Here is a 20,175-nt window from a genome sequence, read left to right as displayed (position 1 = left end):
CTATTACTCAGAAACAGTTATTGCAGGCAGGAACCCGGTAAAGTTTTGGTGGCATAAGTCTTACCGTATCGAAAGAAAATATGCATCTCTATATATTAGATCTTAACACTAATTTGCAAACCTACGTCGACTAACGTCGATCGTAGTATTGTAGTGTTTCGACTATTCCAAACAGAAAACGTCAAAAAGCAACAACATACATAACTTCTCGCTAAAAGGTTCAAGCGTCTGGATCTCACCACCAACTGCACAGCATTACCACGTTCTCTAATGCTCATAAAATTTCTCAGGAGCCACTTACGATACTTTCGAGAAAAGAGTTATAACTCTGCCTATTTTTAACCCGAGACCACCCAGCTCTGTACTTACACTTACAATAAATCTGTTCGAAAGGTCGTGAAATCGTGATTTAGGTTTGCAACTAGTACTCTTCGGATAAGTATGTTAAATCTTTAAATGTAACTAGGAATAACACCTACTTTTCTACTGACCTATATCTAGACAACTAAATTCTTCAAGTAACCTTGCCACTTCTTCATAAATAGACAACTTCAGCTACATTAAATTGACATATACTTACTTAATGAAATTCCTAACTATCTCTTCGTATTGGTACACTCTTAAAATAAAAGAAATACAGTTCTCAAAGACTTTCTAGAACATTCTCTACTGAACAATTGCAACGAACTGAACGTCCGCTCCCTCGGAACCCTCTTGGGATTAGAAACGTACTCTAAGTTCAGAGGAATTTTCTAAAAGAGATGTCACTGTAAACAGCAGCGAAAGTTCTTATGTAAGTTAAATCACGTATCTTTGTACGCGTTCGTGACAGCCCTGGACTGAAAGTTAAGACGGAATTAGAGATATTGGAAGCGACACTCTATTAGCACACTCTTCTATCGATAGATGTGTTATGAAAATCATAATTGACAGTTATGAAATCATAATTATGTATGATGAGCAACACTAGTGCCATAAAAAATGTAAATATCGTAATGTAAACTTCACATATAGCGGTTCACATTACCTAGTTCAAATTCACGATCATTCAACTCAGTGTATGAATCACTACAGTCGAAATAAATTTTATCGCGTGCCTAATAAACATGCCAAATACAACTGCAAACAAATCAAGTAGATTACTAACTGACTAATAGTTAGGAGTAAACATAAATCTTCGATGCAGATCACGTTTGAATATCTTTATTTGTTTACAATTGTTGTTATATTTGATCCAATAGTGTTTAGTATTTCAACGAAAGAAAGCAATATTTGGTGTTCCCTGCTGATGTTTCGTAGAATGAAGAAAACTGTTGAATGAAATACACCGAGTGTAAACCAACTATCCTTGTAAAAGTTTTCGGTTGCAGCAATTTATTTTCATAAAGTTTACATCTGTTTTCATTGGCTCATTAGTCAGGATGTGGAGGAGATAAAGGATGCACCCTCCAGTAAAGTTCTCGGTCTCGGTGCGATGGAACAGCGCCAAAGCAATTAAATCGTGAAGCCGCACGCGAGGGTTTCTCCGGCACTCTTGCGACGCCACGCTTCGTACCAAATTGCTCTCGTTACTTGCACTTTTTAGGATAGCCATGTTACTTCGATCTACGTTAAACCGAACATCTGGATGTTTAAATTCAACTTTGTGTTCCAAATATTATTTGCTGTCCAAATAAAGGCGACGAAATGGTTTGGAAGCAAATGTTAGTTGTTTACATGAACTGTGGGATTGGATGTTATTTGGATATTTCGATGTAATTGATTGAGTTTTGATGGCGTGCCTGCTTCCTGCGGATAGTCAGCCATGTTTATCTTAGCGTAACATCGACGTATTTAGATGAAAGCCCTTGAAGGAGCTTCAGTTGTCTGTAATAAATCATAAAGTTTTTTATAAGGAAAGTTTTTGTACTTCCAACGGCGGCGTAGAAATTCGTAGGTTCGTTTTGTTATTTTTCAGTTCACAAGGGCGTGAATATCTTTGAACAATATATACGTATACAATATCGCGGCAAAATATTATTATTAGGTTTATGGGTGGCGGTTTCTGTTTACATATTCAAATATTCAAGAACATTTTACGGCAATATTATTCTCAAAGAGCGTCTCTGATGTGGCTTTCCTCGCCTGGTACATGCAGGAGCCTTACAAATTGTTCTGTAACTCGCTTCATTGTCTCTGAATACATAAACAACAAGCAAGATGACCAAATTTAAACGGTGAATAGAAAACATTGAACCGCTGAATATATTTAAATATTTTTGCGGCGAGGCAGTCTCGGACAATGGTTTGTAAATGATCTGAAATTTAAAACGGACCTAGTGTGTGCTGAATTTGAAAACCTGTTTATATTGTTTACGTAAGTCATTTATCTTTGTCTAAAAAATGTATTTTGGACTTTGCTTTTGAGCTGAGTAGTCCAGGCGTCTTTCAACACATTACTTTGTAAAGACTAACTAATTTTGGATTGAAACTACTTGAAATATGTCTGCGTAATAAATAGAATATTACTCTTCAAACTAGAATCAATCATTCTAAGACTGAATATTACGTATTATAGCGCTTGAAATATTTACTGTAACTTTAAAAGATATATTAGCTAATTACGTTGAAATGTGAGACGTATTTATAACTGTTGTAGATTATTTTGATTATTCGCGGCCAATACGCGTAGTGTATTAGTCTATGCATTGAGATTTATTGCTCTATTACTAAGTCTGATAGGCTTATATTTTTCTAGACATTGATGCATTACAGTCTTAATATGAAACTCTGAATTGATTCACACTTTAATTAAGATTTTTTTTTATCGAGGAATGGCAACAAAATAATCAGGCTAGTTTTGAAAATAGAACACATGAATTAGAAATAGAGGTATTCCACTAAAATAATTTACTTTCCAAATCCTATGGTAATAGAATTGAGCCCGCGCAGTCCCCGAAGTGTAGGAGCGTTCGTTCCAAATTCAAATGTTTGTACTCGCTAGTACACGCTCCCGTTCCACTCGGCCGAGTCCTCACACTGATTACTATCGTATGAGAATAAGGAACAGTTACTGTAGAAGGTATAGATATGTACTATAGCAGTTTGTGTAAAATTGCTATTGTACACTGTCTTGTATATTAAATCCTCTTTGAAGTGTACGTTCCAATTTTGAAACTGAACAATTACAATAAGTATTTGGCTATTTGTAGTCTCTGTTATAAAATGTGATTGTGAATGTATAAACCTTCATAGATATGAAACTATAACATACAGCAATATAGTGCTTTCTCTGTGATAAGATAAAAACTTCGCTTGTGAAAATCTTCAAATGTATGCTATAGCGAAAGAATATACCAAATGCACTTACCTTGTAATAACAAAATGATGAATATTCTTCAAAATTGCAGAAAAATATAGAAACATCGGACAGAACTATAAATGAAATATGTACCACTTTTATTCCTCAGCCATAAAACGTATAAAACCTTAAACTTTCTGCTGCACGAAAGAAAATAATATCCTACGGTTTTAAACATACATTCATTTTTATTTCTCCGTACAACGGTAGAGATGGAACAGTGTTGTTGCAGTTGTGGAATATTATTTGATGTAGGTACCCATTTAATGTTGCAGGTTCGTAGATACTTGTCTATTCTAGTAGACGTAGTAAGGACTTAGAGTGTTGAACAAACTAGAGCCGCTGTAATCACAAATCTGTATGCGAATAAAGCAGCCGATTTACGTACGTATATTCATGCATTTGCGCACACAACAAAATTCTCATACAAGAGCATTAATTCGTGGATAATTATGAGCTGTGCTCGCGTACATTTGGCAAAGAGAAAGACAACACGGCAGTGACGTCTCCAGTTGGTTAGATGCTCTAAGGGTGAGGAGTGAGGATGAAGTCTAAAATTGATTAAGGTGGAATTCTCCCATCATGCTTAGTGAAGGAGTAAGTTAGTGACCTAATTGTGGTGGAATCGACTTGCCAGATTTTGAGAGCCAATCGTTTTTCTTCCAGGGTTGTGGCAAAATATAGAAAATTTGTGGAACTTTCTTTCATCAATGTATAATTTAATACGTTTCACTACCAATCTTCTATCGTGTAGGAACGGATTTAAAATATTGTAAACTTCACTTATAAAATTGTGAAAAATTACACATGCATTATGATTTGATCTTAGTAAAGAGAGGCTAATTTTGGCCTAGAAACCGTCGAGAAACTTAGTAAAATTACCGAAGAAAATTAAGCGTGACAAGCAAATTATGCATATTACGAATAGTTGAAAGCCGACAACCATAACAAATATACCTAATGCTACATACTTGTCTTGTAAATAAATATTTAAAAGACCCCATAATGGCTGTCATCTACTCTCATTTTGGTTGAACGTAAGAATAAATCACTCAAGTCTTCTCGATACTGTATGTAGGAATATGATTATTTTTATGATATTGCTTTCAATAAAGTATCTTAAACATGACTGTAAACTCCATTTTTATTTTCATAAATCATAAATTCAGCAATACAGGTACTCTAAATGTCTGGAGATATTCGAATAAAACGAGTAAGTAGTACCTAAATGTGTGACACTAAACTGAATATTGGTGCTGTAGATTAATTTATTTATTTAATAGTTAATGTACACACATAAGAAGAATACAGACAAGAAGAAAAAATAGAACATATAGTGTGGTAGATCGCACATCAGTGGTAACTGTCATGTACCTTAACTCAATAGTAATAAGTATGATTTTCCTATAAAACTGTTACCACTGACCTGAAATTGACTGTACATAGGCATTCATTATTGTCCTAACAAGATAGTCATTTATTTTAATAATCTAAGGAAATCTCTTCTGCGTAATTAGGCAGGCAAAATAGTTGTTCTACAAAGTAAAATGTATTTAAACCACAGTTCATTATTCAGTACTGGCACTTCGTAGACTCGAATTTACGACCAGTAGTTTTATGTATAGCACGGCAATACGCGTTTACTGAAGCATGACGTCATAAACCCAGTTCAGGATGCATGAAATAACTTTAGTTATAATGCGACGTACAGCTCGTAACTTATTTCGGTCAATGGATTTAGTTCCACAACACCATATCAACATGAATGTACCTAAGCGACAACATTTTTGTTAAAGTACATTAATACTTTTATATGAAAACTAAACTTCGAAGTGTAAACTTCCATAATAAACGGTAGTTCAATATTATAAGGAGTTATAATAAACGGCTTCTACTGTATGTAGAAGTACCTAATATGTGTCTCAAAGAAACTATTTGCAGTAGAAATGGGATAGGTAAAAGTGCATCCTTCTTTGAAAAAAATAATTAAAACAGATTATATCTGCTCATTAGGCAGTTTAAGCTTCTATAAACGAGATAACATTTTTTCCTTATCCTGTCCTAAAAATACATTTTGATTCCCTTTGAAGATGAACTTTGCCTTATTTTTATGACATAAAAATTAAATAATTTACAACACGATCCGTTTAAAGGAAAATAATATTTTACCTCATCGGAATGATCTGAGACTTTGTAACTTTTTATTATGCAGCCAGTCTGCTTTTTTTAGTAATTATATATTCTTTGTAATAAAACCCGTTTTTAATGACCCACAGGTGTATAACTGGTATTTTTATAAATTAATGCTTAACAGTACCGGAAAGTTACAAGATAAAAGACGTACATTATTTTTACTCACTACATTATTCACATTCAAACGCCTTTCCTATCTTATAATATCTAATTCCGATATCCCATAAAGGTCAAATACGTCATCCATCGTTCTTCATATACTGCCGATGTAATCATAATGCCTACTGAAAGAAATGACGCATCCTCTAAGATTGATACGACACAACGACACAATGAGAACAGATGACAATGAAAAACTTCATGAGGTTGTAAGACAGACTGTAAATAGTAGACTGGAAGTGTGTCAAACACCCCTTCTACTCGTAGGTATGTAGTATTAGTCCATACGTTGGATATATATTTTTTAATATCTGCTACTTAAGGAATAAAATAATCATTAAAACATGATTTGTTAGACCTCTGATTTAAACTGATAATTTAGTTCAGGTTACAATTTGAAAATGTTATTAATTCCTTCATGGTGATCTGTGTCATACCACACTAATTACAGGAAAATCTTTAGGATACACAAATCTTACGTCATTCGCATATTTTTTCTCGTCGTCCTACCTTCCTCGTTCAGACTTTCCCGACTGTTTTAATCCCTAGATTAAACGTGATTTATACCGGTGGCAGCTCTGTAGGATCAAAATGCTTTAAACTATGTGAACTCAGCATTTCCAAAAAGGGCATCACAAAGTGAACCTTATTCAGTATGAATTTTACAAAAATGCTGAAACATAAGAATCTTTTTTTAGTAAAGCGGTGAACTATTCATATTTCTGACAGAATATTGTCAGGTGCTTAGACAGCTTTTTTGGTTCTTTGAAGAAAAATGAGGTTGATGTTACTGATGCTTATGTAAGAATTTATCTCTTGAGAGCTAGTTTTAAGTCATATTTTTAAGCATGTCTCCACCTAAATATGAAATAGGTTTGTATTTAAAATAAACTTTTAGAAAATGCAATCGCAACACTTTTGTGAAATTTCTGTGCAAACCAATGTCTATTATACTTTTTTGCACTGTGGTCAGTATTGGCAAAATTTTTGCGGAAAAATATACTTGAACTTACAAAATGTGAGAATTCTTGATTTGACCAATTTTGCCGACGCTACCTATATCTGTGACGCGAGACATGTGAGACTGCAATAACTAGGACTTTTGCAGACTGTACGTAAAAAGGAAATTCCATTCGTTCAATTTCAAAACGCAGTGCAGCTTCGTAATACACAGGCGTACCACAAACATCAAGCGTTTATTGACACGAAAGTGGTGACACATTCACCACTTTCAAAAGGCAATTTATCTGCAGATACTTTTCTACTTTAGTTCGCGATACGAGATTTTTCATAATGATGACACATTTCGTAGTCCTCTGCTTACGTGGATGGTATAAGGCGCTTAAAGAGACCGATTTATTTCACTTAGATAAGTAGACATTTAATAATGTTCAATGAGCTAGAAATACACTTCGTCTACAAAATATTTTTCTTCTATATTCAATACCAAGCTTAAACCACAGAAGCAATGAAGCAATCATAATATTAGATTTATATTTTGCTTCTTCTGTAGATAATAAGCAGCCCGACCCGAGCTGATTTCATTTGCATACAATGTTTCAGATTTTTCATTATGCTAATATAAAAGAAATATAATAAGTTACTTTCTCATGCGATGCTTTCATGAGAGAAATATGAATCAAAATTAAGCACGTGCCAAAGAGAAGCTGGGTAAGACTAAAAGCGGAGCGGAAAAACTACAAATGAAAGCATAGGACAGACAAGAATAGTAAGGTAGATAAATAACAGAAAAAGGTTATACCTAAAAGGTTTTTACAATATAGTACTCTGTAGAAAATTAAAGAAGTCAATGTAGGAAACATTGGGAATGAAGGTTCAATTGTCTAACCTCAATCGGCGATAAGCTTTTGCGCGAACACAATAATTAAAAAAGCCAACGGAAATTAATATCGAAAAGAAAGCGGTATAAGTAGAACATAAATATCGAAAGGTAGTGTTCATTCACCTGCACTGAGGCGCGTAGACCTTAAGATTGTACCTGCGGCGTCAAAGTATTAAGCTTGCAGATTTTCGTATCTACTAGTAGGTATATAATGTTAGAGCTTAGACCTACCATTGGAATTCGTCTTCCTATTCATTCAATAAGCTTCTAGGAAAAGGTAATACGAAATTCTCGCTTTGTTCAGCGACCTTTACAAACGCCTCCGCTATTTGTGTGACCCAACCTTCACTGATGATTGCATGCGAGTGATACTTCAGGCCGCTGCGTCGGAACCTTTTATCACGTTAATGTTATTTAAGGAATGAAGCTTCTTTGTCTTGCCTTTGAGGTTCCTCAGAAATATGCTCATGATATTAAGATGCATTCATTTTCGTCTAGTTAGTGGAAGTTAAGGAAAGAACTTAATTGGCAGTTGAGAGCATTTTAAATATTGTCGTGATCATTGAATTGTCACAAGAGTCGTGTTATCTTTTATCAATGACTATTATCGAACTTATTTGTTAACATATCAATACCTATACGAAAGCAAAGTTGTGTATTCATGTGCGCATCAAGGAACCTTTTTGAAGAATACCAAATTATGTACGGTTTAGGGAGTGTTACGTCACAATTTGGGTCAATACACAATGCCAGCTTTGTAATGTCTACGTATATATTTCCCTAGCGACTCAAATACATCGGTAACAAGCAAGGATATTCTAGCATTACTTTCTATTGGCTCTAAGTGAGCTGTTTCAACAACCAGACGGTCCCGCCTTAAGAGTTCCTTCTTCAAGAAAATCGTAAAATGTAAATGAAAAACAATAAAACTTCGGGAAATTGAAACGAGCACCGCTGTTTACGAACAACACGTAATATATAAGTATTAGCTTTTACCCGCAGCGTTACCGCTTAGTCTTGAGAATTGGCAAAATTATGTTTACACGTTACCACATTATGTTGAATTTCGCGATGATATGGGCTTACCATCTCTGACTGTTCGCTATATACCTACATTGCTACAGTGAATATCTGGAAAAGTAGAACTATCATTTAACCGTATAAACGGGGTTTAGCACCGTCCACTTCTTACGACCTTATAAATTGCAATGTAGCCAATAGTTTCCATTCCACTGTCATTTTATTGATCCAAGTTTGATTGTTATGACGGGTCGTAGCAGACGGTAATGTGGGGCGGAGACGTCAATTTAAGAACAGTCTGATATAGTTAGTGGGCACTCCGTCGATTGAAATGAGTTAGTTACTTTATACGATAAAGATATTGCGAGTGAACTGCAATGTAGGTATAGTATAGATAAAGTTCTTAAAAAGGATATAAGGGACCATCCAAATATTAGGTTAGCACTTAAAGGACAAGGGCAGGGTGGTTTTTGCTTGGCATAACGATAGATGGGATATCTATATGGGAGATTAATATTGCAAATAATGTACCTACATATTTGACCAGTCTTTAAGTACGTACGTTGCAAATGTCATTGCAAAATATTCGTCTGATATTTTCTAATTCCGCTTTAAAAGCTGACTAAAAACCACAAAAACGTGATTGCTACCAAACAGAATACCAAGATAGGCCGCTGCGCCAACCCCAATTAAATTGGGATTAGGGCAGGATGATAATTATCAAACACGAAACCCTCTTCACTTTTTTGTCGTCTTTTCGATGTGTTGAGCAATATCACCAGTAGGTACTTTGGAAGCGATTTCAGAATATCCAATCGATTGAAGGAACCGTGCTTATGTACAGGAACAATAAAAGCCAGGCCTAGAGGTAATATCGTAGTGGTTTCTGCGGTGCGCCACTTTTCCCATAAAAATCAGAATTGCTTGATAAAATTGAGTGCACTGTAGACACTATCGCCTACAGGCGGGTTTGAAACATCCTCGCCAATACAAAGGCACATGTTACTGTAGCGAAATTGTATTTTCAAGTTCTACGGGAATGTTACGTACTCACTGCCCAGATAAATCGTGTAAATGTTTGGTACTGTTCAATTTTATGCGAAGATTTTGTGTCTTTGAATTTATTTACGTATTTTATTTTGTCGAAGACAATAGTTTATAGATATGTGATAGATAGATATGTGTATATGTTATATGGTAATAAAAAAAACGCTTTTGAAAAAAGATAGATCATCTGGGTACTTTAGTTGTACTATAACATGTCCCTATTTATGTGTGCGTAGGCGCCGTTTTATATTGGTTTAGAGAAGTCATAGATACTTTAACTAAGATACAAGATACAAGATACAAGAAACTTTATTTGTAAAAACATGGGTGTACATATAGTTATGCAGGTTGTTACACAAGAAAATAAAGTTACCATTCATGTTTGGCCTCTTAGGCGTACAAATATTCAAAAAAATAAAATTTAAAATAAGGAACATTCTTAAAATTTTACTTACAATTAGGTTAAAAATATAATAAATAAGCTACTAGCAAAATTTAAAATAAAGAACATTCTTGAAATTTTACTTAAAATTAGGTTAAAAATATAATAAATAATCTACTAGCAAAACAGTCTTAAGTTTCAAGCAATTACTTTGTCATTTAAGAATTCTGAGATATTGTAGTATGCTTTCTTTTCTAGGAATTTCTGCAGTCGTTTTTTAAATATTTTAGAATTTTCTTCCTTCCAACTTTTTGGCAGTTTATTGTATATAATGGGTGCCATACAGAATATACTTTTTCTCATTAATGCCGTGTTTGCACTTTGTGAGCAGAGGACAGTATTATCACGTCTACTTCGGCTAGATAATTCTTTAAAGCTTAAAAATAAATGTTTATTCTGTTTTACAAACATAGCAACTTCTAATATGTATAATGATGGCATCGTTAATATCTTATACTTTACAAAATAAGGTTTACATGAATCTGTTGGCTTAAGTCTAAACATGGATCGAACACATCTTTTTTGAGCTTTGAATGGTGCTTCCCTGTCAGTCGAATTGCCCCAGAAGATTATACCATATCTCAAGTGTGATGAAACTAAGCCGTGGTATGCTAGAAGAAGTGATTTTATATTGATTAAAGGTGCTAATTTATACAATGCATATGCTGAGCTACAAATTTTTTTGCTAAGTATTTCTACCTGGTCTTTCCAATTTAATTTAGCGTCAATTGTGATACCAAGAAATTTTGTAGTGGTGACTTCTTCTATGGTTTTGTTGTTATAAACTACTTTAGGGTTATTATCACTGCGTGTACGTTGTTTAAAGTGCATTGCATTTGTTTTATTAAGATTAATTTTTAAATTGTTATTGTTTAGCCAATTAATTATTGTTGAAAGAGAATTATTAATATCGTTACCGTATGTTCCTTTATTGTTGCATTGAATTGTTACTGTGCTATCGTCGGCAAAAAGTGTAACGGGCTGATCAATGGATTTGGGTAGGTCATTAATATATATTATAAATAGTAGTGGCCCTAACACGCTACCCTGAGGAACCCCGTATTTCACTATGCGTGGCTCTGATTGAGAAGCTTCTTCAAACTTATTTTTAATGTTAATGGAGCTTATTTCGGTAATTTGCTTCCTTTCAGACAAATATGATTTAATTAGTTGTAGAACATTGCCTCTAATTCCGTATGAGTACAATTTGTCTAACAGAATATCGTGTCTTACATGGTCAAATGCCTGGGTCATATCACAGAATATTGTGCAGACAGGATTAGACCTATCGACATTTGTTATGACTTTATACAGGAAATCGTATATAGCCATATTTATGGTGTGTTTTTCTCTAAACCCCTTTTGCTCATTGACGAGAATATTATTTTTTTCTATATACTTGCTTATTTCCTTGTATATATACTTTTCATAAATTTTTGAAATAATACTAACTAGTGATATTGGTCTATAACATTCTACGGCTTCCTCGTCGTCCTTTTTAAAGAGTGGTTTTACAATCGATATTTTAAGTGCATCAGGGAAAGTAAATACTGATGGTATACCATTGGTTTTATCATCTTCCCCCCATGGTTTTATAAAATAGCCCGTTACTGTCAGCCCATTACTTAAACTCATCCGTCGTTACAACACTAATTTAAACAATTTGTCTAAAATTTGTGTATTTTGAATATGCTGAGAATTTGAGTAACTTGAAGTTAAAGCCACTTGTTTAACGGAAGGTCATTTTTCTAAAAGACGAATGGCAGATCGTGACAAGTTTTGTTTTCTAAATAAGGGTCTGTTAAAGTTTGTGCGCGTACCAGCAGCATTGGTTCCCGCTCGTTACGTCATCGCCGGATCGATAGCGGGGCGCACCCTGCGGCCACCCGAACAAACGCTCCGCAACGACAAATCCACCAACTTTTAATACTTTTTACATGCCTCTTGTTATCAAAAATTCTCCTCTTTTATTATCTTGTTAATATACTCGAAAAAATATTGAAACGCTGACCCAAGATTTTTATAGTTACCTTTCTGTTTGTGTTTTATGAACTTTGAATACCGTCCCCTTCAGGTTTTGAATCCTTCTGTTATTTACTTAATCCTTTTCTTTTCTTTCCAGGTAAGTTGGGCTGTTTGCAGACTCCGTTAGTTCTTAACAAAACACGAAGTAATTAACAGACGAAGAATTTGGAACCTCCTGAAACAAAAAGGTACTTAAGACTTTGGCTTACACATTCTCACGTGTTGATGGTTAAACGAAACAAAGTAAAAAGTTCAGCAGAAACGCGAACAGCTGACTTCCCATTACGGAATTTACGTTTAAAATGTGTGAAGTGCAAACAAAATGTTCGTATAGTAATTCATTTTGTGAAAGAGCTAATATTACCAAAACAGCGAGGCTACTTGTTCTAAAATATGTCTGCATTTTGTGAGCGTTGCTTTAATTACAAAAAGTGTAGCTCAACAAAAAAGTGGTACACGTTGCTGGATTTAAATACTTCCAATTTGCATTTAATAAAATGAATACATGAACCAGCGTTTACGCGGTGACGTCACATGCACAAGGCGCAGAGCCATCCCACAGAGTTCTGTGGTGCAGCATAAAATATAGAGTCACTTTTTACTGCAACCAAAGGTCTTTGTGCAATCAGTATGGAGTTACATACTACGTAAAATGATGTGTAGTAATTTATCCGCCATCTTTCTGTATCACAAAGAAAATTTGTGCGAACCTTTATTTAGTATCCAAGAACCTAAAAACACAGTCAAATCGGTGCACAGTAAATTAAACTTGCACTGTTTTTTTGCAAATGAGATACTATCTATTCGTAATAATGTTTCCACATTCACAACACTCCAATGTATGTAGCAAGTGGTAGCAAGCAATTTGTTTTACATACATTTGAGCGCCCCATCTGCTGTCAGGTGTTCTACCGCGCTGTGAAGACGTTTTATCTCAAGGGCCCCCAACTTAAATCTCAGACAGAACCGACATATTTATGTCTAGATATTAATCAAAGCACACACTCGCGGCGTAGACGGGAAATATATTACGCACTTAGACAATATCACTTCGATAGCAAAAATATGTTCCAATTCACAATTCAATTAAAAGAGTATTTTTATTAAGTAAGCTTTTGCTCAGTTGATCATTTTAAAAGATAGTTCTTACGATAATATTTTCTTTAAGGGACTGGAAGATATTTTTCGTTCAGACTTTTTATCTGAGCTATTCCTTTGTTAGGTAATGAATTATTTTAAATACCTAAACTGTCTGGCTACAGCAGTTATTTGAGTAATTAGAATTAAATGATTGTAGCTAGACCAGATGTTTGAAATAGTAATAACACGTTTGAGCTTTGGTAGATGCGTACTAAATTACTTTTCGTAATATTTGAATATACTCGTAGTAAAAAGTTTTTCAAGTATTAAACAATAAGATTTTACGCTAGACGCGTTAATTTGTTTGATTACATAATCGATTAGCCTTTGGTTGTAAACATCAAAGAGCTCTTCCAGACTGTAAACATTGCTAATATTCACACTTTAAAAGCCAACGTTGGTCGTGATAGCCCAGTCTATTATTTGTTTTCTTTATGTCAAAGGTTATAATTTAATGAGTGAAATCAATTCTTACGTAGTTATGTATTTTTATAGGTAAAGAATGGAAGCTCCTATAGAAGCAGCTATAAATGACAAGCTATCTTACATTGAAATATGGTCTGACCGTTTTTTGGTGCAGCTGACTGTAACATATATTTTTTAACTGACTTTCGGTCAGTCAGTCAGTTAAAAAATATATGTGACCCTTGAAAACTGGCAACTGTCAACTGGCAGCGGTGGTACACTAATTACAATTATCAGTTTAGTAGAAACAAAAGAAGTATAAAAAGCTGAAACTTATTTTCGTTCTTAAATGATATTTTTGATGCAAATTGCAACCGGCTGTTACTACAGAGGTTGTTGAAATGCTGAGCTTACTAATGAGTGAACAAAGTTAAATTGGTCCAGACTGCCGTCAGCCGGGAACTGGTCATCATAATCCAATTACTGTCACATTTACGCGACGGAATCTGAAAAGCTGGAACAAAAACAACAGAGGAAAAATTGTCGCCTCAAAGTTTATTTATAAAACCTTTCGCCTAGAGGTTTTTGAAGTTCTGATCATATCTAGGTACATAGTTTATAATAGGTTTCCGTTTTTGGTTTGTGATAAATTCGGCCTCATAACCGAATTTCTCTGATAGCCATTCGTTCATGTGAATAAATCGTCTGGGTATCTAATAATATTAATTATTATTATATTTTGTGGAATGAAATCATTCTTTCTTTATAATTAATCAATTCTTGATTTTGATTGATGATTGAATTTATTAAATATCCGCTAATATTTTGCTTGACTTTTTCAGCAAAATACATATGTATATGATTTATTTAATTTATTTGAAGGACTTCGTTCTTTATTTCGGGCTTTTGAGCATATCTAAATATAATTTCAACCTCCAAATAAATCCCATTTACGTACCATATACTTATGAAATTTCATGTATGCGTCGAGCAAGTACCCAGTACTAAATATTTTGCTATCATAAATAACGGGAACAAAACTATTTGCATTTAACTTTAAAGTGCTATTATTTTGAAAACTTTGTCGACTGTACGCTCAGTCAGATAAATCGAAACATTTTCATTATGTTTCCCCAAAACCTCGTAAATGCCAAAAGATGCTGTAAATAATTATAATTTAGAAGAAAACATTCTAGTTATACCTATTTATTTAAATACAAAATAAATAAAACTAGAATACTACATTATAAAAATATTTAGTCTCAGCCACGAGCAAAAAGAATTTCTGATATTATTTTATCCGATAGTATCAAATATTATTTAATAGCAAAGCGAACTTGATCCCACGACTTTGTTCGTGATGTTGACTTTGAATCTATAAACTGTTCAGTCAACGTTTGTCAAGACTTTCCGATTGCTCTTCGAACTATGTATTTAGTATTTCAGTAACTGTATGGTAATATTTTTATTTTAATCTTGGGTATTTCTAACTAAAGTCAAATTCGGGTTTAATGGGGAAGTCATAAAATGATGTTTTTCAAACTGAACTGTTTATTTATTTATCAACATCATAAGCATCATAATTTCAGCCGTAGGACATAGGCCTCCTCAATAGATTTTCACTTGTTTTTTATTTAGTTGGATATAATAAGTCCATGAAGCGGTTTTTAGGGTTCCGTACCCAAAGTGTAAAACGGGACCCTATTGTTTTATGGAATTTCAAATCTGTGTTGAAATTGTTGGTGTATAACTTAAATTAAATTCACAAATAACAAACTTTTTAAAGCAGAATGAACTATATTATTTCAACAATAGTAATATTTGCATGAATAAATAAGTCTCGCTGTATTCTACTTTAATGAGTGTACTTACGCGCGCATTAACTTTGGTTAATACACATATTAAGTGGTTGAAGGTGACGAAACTATAATTGTGACAATTTCACGCTTTAATTGAGCACAACAGTTAAACTGTGAAGTGCTCGTTTGCCTGAAATTGTCAGTCGTGAAAATATGGCGGTTTATGAGTTGTTAACGAAATGAGCGAACTTGTTAATATGAAATGAACTCAAAACTTCATAATTGTTACTTTACCCATAGGTATACTCAAATGGGTTTTCTTTTTGTCTGACTTTAAAAAAAGGAGGAGAAGAACTACGTAGCAACCTCTAAATAGCTACGTTATGTTTCAAATCGTATTAGGTAGAAGGTGGTTCCTGAGATTAGTGCGACCTGTTTTTGCAAATATGTATTGAAAATATATATTTTTAAAATTGATTGTTCATAAAAATAATAAGTATGTCAAGTCGGAGGCAATAATTATGTTAATTCTTGATGATATCGTAAATTGCTTATCTAATATCTACCGAATATGCCTAATATCGCAAATATAATAAAATCATCATGATGATGATTTATGTTTAATACATTTATTACCTACTCACCGTATTTTTATAATGCGTGATAAATAATACGTAAACAATATAAAATAAAGACTTGCTATATTTTTTGCATATCGTATCTTTCTGATAAGTTCTGCATACACTGACCTACATTGATCTCGCTTGCTGTTCGAGTGAGCTCAACCATTGTATTATATTATAATTTTGTAATATCAAAATCGTTACGTGTTTTTGGACTTGACGTTCTTAGCCTGTTGGGTACCCTTTTTACTTATTTGTTACTATCTGTTTTACTCATGTTCTGGGGGAATCACTAACTACAACAAGATTAAATGTAGCCTAATGTCCTTCTTCAGACTGTAGACCAACTGTGTATAAAACAATACATAGTTTAGGTCTAGGAATGAAAGCCAGACTGAAACAAACAAAGTTACTAGCAGCATAATATTAGTAAACGTACTTCTCGTAATGAAATCTTCTGAAAGACATAGTAAGGCCCAAGTACACCGACAACATAAACGTCAGTTATCTTAAAACAATTGTTTGTTTACTATGAATTTTCGAGTTCAATATTCAAACTAAAAAGTTGTTAACGAAAAACTGAAGTTAATGCTGTCGTTGTAAATGGGCCTAATATTAACTGTATCGAAACATTAATTAACTGTACTACGCCAATAACAATAAAAACACCAGTTAAGAAACTGGTTCTGAATGCAATACTACACGGAAATAACTTCAATTAAAAAGCCTTAATTACTGAATGTCAATAACCTTATTGTTTCCACCAACTTAAAAAAAATAATAAGCTTCGAAGACTTTAATAATTTCACTAAGACTTCATTTTTGAACCTTTACGTATTGTCTCCGTGAGATTACTAATACCCGGTTCTTGCAAAAATAAACTAGGTAGGTATAGTCTTTCTTACTGACGATAGTTTTATGATAAAATACCAATAGGCCTTAAACATTATACGTCATACATAAATTTTGAAAATCTTTTGGTGTTATAACTTGTCATTGGATGTTAAGTTATAGGTAAGTAATATGATTTTTTTTTATATCGATAGCCTGAACTTAAACATGATGGAAAGGGGTCCAAAAATAATTTCACGTGTTCGCACGGGTATCGATTACTTAGTTAAAATTTTAATTTAAAGGAGAGGTCGGCTAATGTTGTAACTTAAGCAAAAGTATTGGGCATAAGCGTACTTATAGTTAGGGGCCAATGTGATTTCAATTCGAAAATGTTTCATCGCATACCATCGTGGACTTATAAGGATGCATATAAAAGCTACGAATAATAGATATCCCTTTCCCTATGATCCCCCTATGATATTCTGATGATTCCCTTACGATATCATGATCCCTTGAAAGAGAGTCAGAAATATGATTTATATCAAACTAGCAGGCAATATGTAGTTTTACATTACCTATACCACAACTTGTGTTTGTTTACAAATACTGATAAAACATCGTTAATAGGTTGTTAATACTCATAGATACTCCTAAGTTAAATAAAGGCTGGATATCAGTAGATAAGAACCACAACAAACAAAAGGCAATCAAATGAAATAATTCTACGTACCTATACATAAGTACCAACAAGTAATGGTTTATAAACAACATTCCACCATACATTCAATATATCGGGTGTCAATTTAATGTATGGTTTCAGATATCAAAAACCGCTTACACAGTAACAGGCAAGGGCGCTGACTTAGCGTGGGCATAATGTAAGGTTGCATTGCGATAGGTCGCGCGGATCACGGCGTCAAGTGACGGCGGTGACGAGTGTCATATATGAGTGATATTAAAGTTATTAACGCGCGAGGGATGATCCAGGTCGGTGCGCTCCCTCGGCAGCTCGCTGGAGCCGGCGTCGCTCGGTTGGGCAGCCGCTCCGCTCGCCGCCACGCGCCCGCCGCAGCGAGCCGGCGAGCGGGCTGCACGCACAGTCCTCTCCTAACCGCGAGTGAGCGCGCTGCTGCCGCGGCGCGCCCTCCGCACACCGAAGCAGGCACATGCCTACGAAATGTCACCTACCTACATTTCCCGATAACGTCCGATTAGCAATTAACACCGCCGAATAGCACGCTCAGTGCACGGCGTCGTTTGATAGTTTTAAACGTTCTATTATTAACAGTTGTATCTTTTTGTCGTGAAGTTTTTTCGAGTAAGATTTTACGCGTACCGATTACATATATGGAATGTGTTGCTAATTCATAACCTTGAGTACACAGAATCAAATTATTGTTTGGAGTGTTTTTATTAGTTGCGTCGCCGGTAATTATGTCTCGTCGTGTTTGTGTGTACATTGTTTGTAACGCGTGTAGTTTCACTGTGTTTTTCTCAAGTTAAACAGGAAATAACCAGTAAATGTAAGAGTTGGCCTGCATTGTTTTGTTAAATGTGCCGATAAATATGCCTCGCTTACTTGGATTTGAGAGTGACGTATAGAATCCGGTTTTTGTTTACGGATCTGATGCTGATGCTGACCTTGCTGGTAAGAATATGACACAGTATGTGTCGGCGTTGCTGCAAAATGTCATTCAGGAGCCATAATCATTAAAAGTAACTTAATTCTCACATGTTACTTTGTATGATCGTGGTCTTACAAAGTAACATCGTAGCGTCTCGATACGCACGGCCGAATGACAAGCCCACACGGCTTGCCGCTCGCATCTAAATGTGCAATTAACTACGTGCTGGCTTTTGTATTCTATCACAGAAATAAAATCTTTAGGATTACGTCAGTAATTAATTATTAGAAATCACAACGCGCATTTTATTGCTTTAAATAGGAAACTTTATCTTCACAGGATACTTAGTGGTGCGTGTTACAATAGTACGTTTATTGTTGCAAAACATGACGATTTTACAACTTGAATCATTTATTTGCCTATAATAATACTAGCAGAGGGATTCCTCATTGTAATTAGCCTACCTACACAGTACGTAAATGAGAAAAAATGTACGTGGGTACCTACTTCTAGTTGCCAACTAACCCTACGTTGACTATTCTAAATATGCATGCTGACTAATTTATTTTGAACTTGTTTATTTCATTAGAAAACACAAAGGATAACTTTAATAACAATAAAATTAATAACGTATTGTCTCTTAAAAATATTTGTTTACACTAATTAAAAGATGAATAAATACAATATTAATTGGCATTGTCAACACGCAATACAATAGAATAAACGGCTGTATTAAAATAATATTAGGTAGGAAAGCCTTAAACTTAAGTACTTATAATACTTTAATATTATTAGATATATACACACTGACTTTTGACAAGCCAATATCATAAGTTTGAATCAAGTAATAAAAAGAAAATACAGCTGTGATATACAAACAAGAATTAAAAGTATTTACTAAGACCCTTTCCAGCCTAAATGTTAAGGTTACAACCCACCGTAACGACTGCTTGTGCCAGGGACTCAGTACAAAACAGTTTCCCTTGGGAAATTTTACATCCTACGTCATTGCGTCGTATTACATGCACAAAAAGCCGATGAATATCACCCAACATATCAGTAGTAAAATTGTCGGAACTCATTCGATATTCCAAAAGTTATCCTACATTTAAAAATCACAAAGTAATTTTATCTCTTCATGCTGTTAACGTCAATTTAAAATATACAGATACGTATTAAAAATATGCAAATATTTTATAAATAAATTCTCAACTGCCTACCATACTACTTCTACCTATTTATGGAACTACTTTCTACTAATAGCATACATGTATCCAAGAAAAGATCACATAATTGTGTACATATCCAATTTTCCGCAAACAGCCAATGATCAGCGCATGCCGTTCGTGACGTCACTATATGGCGCGAACCATGACATAGGATCCGATCCGAAGTAATTGCATTATTAATAAGCATAAAGAGGATTACCCGTCGAGTTTGTGATAAAAATATAACCTCAAATACTTGTCACAGATCGTTATCAACAAAAATAAACACATATTTTTATTAATCAGACTTTCCTCGTGTAATGTTATCTGAACGTACCCAAAAATGTGTTAATCGTCGGATTAAATGGCTCCTTTTAATCGAGATTATGAAATTCTTGTTAATTAACCGAAAACTTAATTGCATTCGAATCTCATTTTGCGCGTCTCGTGCAACTTCGACCTTGCTTTTAGT

General features: G+C 34.2%; 1 protein-coding gene across 2 annotated transcripts in view; it reads left to right on the top strand.

Moving 5' to 3' along the window:
* Nucleotides 1-20,175, top strand: part of LOC110384055 (3',5'-cyclic-AMP phosphodiesterase) — a 368,048-nt gene that overhangs the window by 124,741 nt on the left and 223,132 nt on the right. The window contains exon 1 of one of the 2 annotated variants that reach the window (XM_064034103.1): nucleotides 17,940-18,188. The exons of the other annotated variant lie outside the window; for it this stretch is intronic. The gene's annotated coding sequence lies outside the window, so the exon portion shown is untranslated. Of the gene's footprint in view, nucleotides 1-17,939; nucleotides 18,189-20,175 lie in introns of those variants that run through there. 2 annotated transcript variants of the gene reach the window in all.

This window comes from Helicoverpa armigera, chromosome 4 (assembly GCF_030705265.1).
Source record: "Helicoverpa armigera isolate CAAS_96S chromosome 4, ASM3070526v1, whole genome shotgun sequence".
Classification (NCBI taxonomy): domain Eukaryota; kingdom Metazoa; phylum Arthropoda; class Insecta; order Lepidoptera; family Noctuidae; genus Helicoverpa; species Helicoverpa armigera.
The sequence above is the reverse complement of the archived record's forward strand: the minus strand, read 5'-3'. Positions and strand labels throughout refer to the sequence as shown.